We start from the raw sequence: 6180 nt of genomic DNA on the forward strand, positions 1-6180 counted from the left end.
GTATAGAGTATTCACTAGTGCGTGAAAGACAAAGAGGTACACATGGGATTTGTTGCAGAGTTATAAATATGAGTCCTCCTTGGTGTAGGAGTAGGATTGAGGATTGACATCGGATTAATTTCTTCTAGAATCATTGTTTGATACGGAGAGGGGGTTTGTTTTAATTTGTTACATCTCATCCCTGCTTGCAGCTAAATTAATGCGGGGGAAAACACACACCCCATCCCCCAAATGAAAGATAAAATTACACTGGTTGTGACGGCGAATCTGCTTTTCTCCCATTGTCAGGGTGACCATGTTGATTTTACAACATTTACAATTATTTTACTATATAATATTATTAACTTTGGATAAGAGAAACCTTTTGTCTTAAAATAAAAAATCTTTTGTTCTGTTTTGACTGTATCTTGAAGTTAATATATATAATATTTAACTTATTAATTGTACATATTTTCCTTCTCTAGGAGCAACCTGGATTTGAGCTCACTCTCACAGATTTTTAGGATAAACACTTTTGCAGAGTATTTTGTCCAGAATGTTATGGGTCATTTCGTATAATAAAGGATTATTTTTCAGACCAATATTTCGGGTTAAACTGACATCTCAAACCTTGAAACAAAATTTGAATGATTTTCGTTAGCCACTTTGATTAAAAACTTTAGAATTATCAATGATTATATCAATATCCTGTTAATGCAAGAAAGAAAAACAAATGTTACGTCATACACGCTTTCTTTCAATTTAAGTCTTTGCTCAATTAATGGCACATTTTATCACCTCTCACGTCGTTATACTTTTATTGTAAATTGCAACTTTCTATATTTTTTTTAAAAAAAAAATGCTCAAAATCAGTTGGTAGTAATTAGTCAATTTTTCCCAAATATGAAAGAATTGAGAATTATTTATAGCTTAATGAGAAATAATTTTAATTCAACCAATCAATATTTAGAACACTAACACGTCGTTACTTTTGTCATATCACCAAACCTTTTTCAGGAAAGGAACAGAAAATTAGACAAAATCTCATGGGATTTGTTCATAGGCTATCAATGGTTAATTCTAATTTAACCAACCAATGTTCAGAACACTGATTAGGAGAAAACATGTAGAAACATCGACATCTGACAACAAAATAGCGTCTGCATTTTTGTGCTAATATGGAAAGGCTCTATGAATTTATTTATTTATGGTTACGTCTTACCAAAATGATAACGGTCTCATACCGAAACCCAACACTAGTGTGCGTATGTGTCTTAAAACCATATGGTCAAATAAAAAATATATGCTATATATTTTGTTATTGTTGTTTAGTTTTTTCTTTTTTTTTTTGCAAAACCCTACGTCGTTGCTTTATGTGTACACATTGAGCATATTTTTTTATATTCTGCAGTCATGGTTCTATTAACGTTTTTTTATAGTATAAGTTTGATGTTTACCTAAAAGGGTTTGTTTCTTGGAAGATGAAGAAGAACATGCTTAAAAGCTTGTATGTATGTAAAATATTATATTACTCTTCTTTTTTTTTTCTTTTTTTTTGAGATAACAAAATAAAAAAAGACGACACTTGGTTTTCCAAATCCGTTTTTGAGGTCAGACCAACGGTTATTTTCTTTTCTTTTTGTATGGAGAAAACCCAGTTGTTACGCACTATATATACCGTATACAAGATAAAACTTATATAAGCTTATTGTACTAGTTGAATATTGAGTTGTATCATTTTAAATGATGAATTTTCAGCATTTGTAGAGAAGGTACTTCAAAAGTTGAATATTTAATGGATGGTCCATATTGTGTCAGTGCTTATTTATTCAATCCATTCCAGTCCAGTCATTGGGACCAGTCCTTAAAACCATCAGTGGACTGTCAGTACCACTAGAACTTATAAAGAAAAGAAGTTCATAAAGTTTAGTGACTATTTTAGGATAGAACTTAACAAGTTTTCGGACTGATATGCCGAACTGAACAAGACCAAACCAATACTAAACCGGACGGGACCTCAGTCTTTAGTCCTAAATAATAGTCGATACAAGTATACTTATTTATTTGGTGCTGTCCAGTTCAGTCTTAGGACTGTTCCTTAAGACCGTCAGTCAATCGGACTGTCCTTCTGGAACTGATCAAAAAAAAGAAGAAGAAGTTGCGTGACTTCATCAAGGACCGAACTTTATAAGTCCAGGACTGATATACAGAAATGAACTGCAGTTTCAGTCCTAAATAAGGATCGACACAATACTAGTTCATATATTACAAAAGTACTTTGTGGAACATTATGAATAGAGTTGTAAATATTAAGCATGTTCAGTTTGTAAAAAAAAAATGAAATGGTAACCTTGCCAATTTGAAGAATGTTTTGGTGCAGGAAATCTATCAAAGGAAGGAAATAAATACAAGTCTCACGTGAATTAAAAACTTCGAGTCCGTAAAGAGGGGTTGGACTGACCAATATTAATGAGTATGAAGATGCAATTCTAGTTTTTTTTGGTTTTTTTGTTCTCCTTTGTTATTTTTTGCTTCTTATTTACTTTTCCACGAACAAATTTCATTTTGTATATATTTCTTTTTTCCTTAATGAATTGATTAAAAAAAAGACTTTCCCATTTGATTGTATCCGTGTAATTTATGAAAAATCGTTAATGAACAAGTGTGTAATATTGCAAGGGCGGGCAAACTTTTTAGGAAATTGGCTCCAATAAAGAAATTGTATTTTTTAATGGGCTGTATATAGAAAACTACGTTTTTAAAGATATTTCAATGAAAATATTTAATATGTAAAAAATAAATGGCAAAATAGAACACATATTTATTTGAAAAAATAATTGATTTTTTCTTTCAATGGTATACCCAAATCAGTCACAATTGCTATGTTTTTTGTCAGCTATTGATTTTTGACTCTTCTTCATATTGTTACTGTCATTGCATTTTGCAACCTTTCTTTTAAAAGGAGACAAAAGAGTAGGCCCAAGATTTGTTGGTTAATTTTGTCCACCTATGGAATTAATATTTGATAGTGCCAGGGAATTATTCAAAGTATCTTAAGAAGAGATCTTTACAATTCAATTAATCTACGTTCCGCACACAGATATGGGGGAGCAGAAACATTGACAGCTGACAATGATTAAATACAGTTTAAATTCTTATATTACGGAAATAATGGTGGCTGTTATCTCTAATTAGTATTGGTGGATCGGTCCTAGGACTGATTTCCTAATCAGTCGTTTTTTTATTTTATTGTCCAATCTTTTTACTATTCAACCGTCATACAAGCCAATTAATTGGTTTTTCAGTCCCACAGTCCTAGCTATCTTCTGTAACGTAGTTAGTAAACTACGCCATTTGAGCTGTTGTAGGTACCATAAAAGACCAATAAGGTCCAGTTCTAGGACTGACAAATTTTATTAGGACCGCACTAACTCCCCGATAGTCTTTTTATTTTTTTAGACCGTTCGAGCACTACTTATAAGTGTTCTGAACGTTGTTTGTTCGAATTTTAATTCCATACTATTAAATTAAGAATAGTGTCATAGCTAATGAGAATAACGAGTAAATACTTATATATTTTTAGTTCGTTTTTCCTTCTAATTTTTCAAGAAAAGCTTGAAAGATAAATTTATAAAGATGGCTATGGGTTTTATGAATTTATATTTAAAAATATTTAAGAAAAAAAACTTCTTCTGGTTCATAATCTTTATATAAGCTTTTGATGGGCCACATTTGATCCAAAGGTCGTAGTTTGTGTACATAAATTATAATTTTTTTTGTTAAAAAGTAAAAGCCCTCCCCCTATCTCATAGGAAAAACCAGAAACTGTTCTGGCTGTACTTCTGGTCAGGGGACCCGATACTTTTGCTCTAGTTAATTTCCTGGATGAACTTTAAAAGTTATATTTTTTCACATCTCCTAGCTATGATAGACAGCCATAAATCATTTTTTAACTCTTTCGGTTGTGGTCGTGATCATTAAACAATAAATCAAAAGATTCCTTTAAATGGCAGTATTTAAATCCATCACTTCTTCTACTTCAGAGACAAAGCGTCATCTTAATATATTATCTCTATTTATAAAGTATACACATTTCACAGCAATTAAGCTTCTTATTGTATGGGAAAATTTAGAGGTACACAGATACATCATTTTATTCATGTGACTTCTCATGTATATATCTATAAAGTAGGGTTTCTTTCTCAGGATCCCGTTTTCCTGGGATTTTTTGGGGTTTACGCATACGGGAAATCCTTCATATAATTGTTGCATAGTATATATGTACTTCATCTATAATCTATGTGATGCCGAACTTAATATCTAAATATTTTGTATGATTGCATTTTTCTGCAACAATAATCTTATACGTTCCTATACCCCTTTTTTTAATACCCCAAACATACATTAACATTATTATATGGTTATACTAGCGGTAGTAGAGGGCATTGCCAGAGTATTTAGGCATCGGCTCAAAGACAAATCGTGTTTGAATTCCCAAAAAATCCTCAGTGTTACTCTTCCATTTTCATGAGCACACGTAACTACTCAATACAATAATATATATTTCTTTTCTGTACTCACAAATTAAAGAATAATTATTAGATTTTAAAAAATAATAATAATATGATGGGATGAACTATGAGTACTTTGGTCTCTCGAACACTCACTAACAAAAACATACACACCAGTGATCACCATATGCTAAATATTAGTGTTGAGACTAGGTCAAGCACAGAAATTTTTTTCGGTTTCATCTCAAGTTATTTTTTCTAGACGAATTTGTACCAATTTTTCGATCCAGACTGCAGTGTCAGACCGAGGACCGATTTTTTTGGTCCTACATTGTAGACCAATTTGATTCAGTCTCACTTTATGGACGATTTTTCGGTCTCATATTTTTTTTTCTCGATCAACTGTCATTCATTTTTTCAAAAAAAATTCAAAAGTACAAGATAAGTTTTAGAACAAATACATTCGTCTTGGAGAAAGATTTTCACATACTTCTCACGACTCGACCGGTATAGATCCTTTCTTGTAGGTATATCCTCTTCCTCTATTTTATTCTCATTCAGTCGTCTACTTTTTTTATGTAATTTCAGGTCTACTACTGTATACATATAAGAGATGACAGGATCAAAATTAATCCGAGCCATCTCTGTTTGAACTTCGTATAACATCATTGTACTTGAAAAGCATATGATGCCATATTATAAACAATTTAACTGTAAAATCAGTGACGGCCCATTTTTTTGGGAGCAAACTAATTCGGTCCAAGAAAAAATATAACGATCTCAGACCGGTTTGGGATTTCCAGGCTGAACCCCAACACTACTAAATACTGTAAATGCATATAAGAGAGCAATAACAAAAACAAACCAAATGTTCATAAATGATATACGTCAGGGAGCAAAATATCCAGTACATTCTCTATACACGCTCTATGCTACATATACACACCAGTGATTTTTATTAATACGAGCACTATATGCAGTTCATCCCGTTACTTTTTTTCGTACAGACAGACAAACAAACTTTGCCCTATTAATCTAGATACAAGTCCATCATATAATACTCGTTTGATACGCGGAAAAAAGGAAATAATGCCATGGAATTAACCCAACTTGCCGGCAATAAAAAACAACCATTGTAAAATTTGTGATAATTATTGAAATGAGATTGGAGAATAAAAAAATAATTTTTACGTAAAATATAAAAAAAATACTTGAACTTCACAGTGTTTATTATTTACTAACGGTTCCCCTAATTTAAAAACTTGTTTCCCGGCGAAATAAAGAGCAATGCAAAATGAAAAACAAACTTATACTTAACTTGCTATGACAGGATGTTTTTTATAATAATCAAACTATGAATACTTTGATAAACAACAAATTAGTCTTGTCACGATGCAAATATTTTCGTACTGGATCTCATATTAAATTAGGTATATTTAACTACTTTTTGATACATTTACAGGAACGTAAAGTTGTGTACGTAGAATTTGGTTTGTTGGCTCAGAAATTTAATGACTTTTTTTTTATATGACAAAATCTTTATTTTTGGGTTTTTTTATAACGAGCAACTTTTTATGATTACGACATAAAGAAATAAATTTACAGAGACAACAAGTTATTTTTAATACAGTTTGGTAATGTAAGGTATTTTTGCATATAAAGCTCGGCTAGAAAAACTCCGCTGCTATTA

Source organism: Lepeophtheirus salmonis, chromosome 3 (assembly GCF_016086655.4).
Source record: "Lepeophtheirus salmonis chromosome 3, UVic_Lsal_1.4, whole genome shotgun sequence".
NCBI lineage: Eukaryota > Metazoa > Arthropoda > Copepoda > Siphonostomatoida > Caligidae > Lepeophtheirus > Lepeophtheirus salmonis.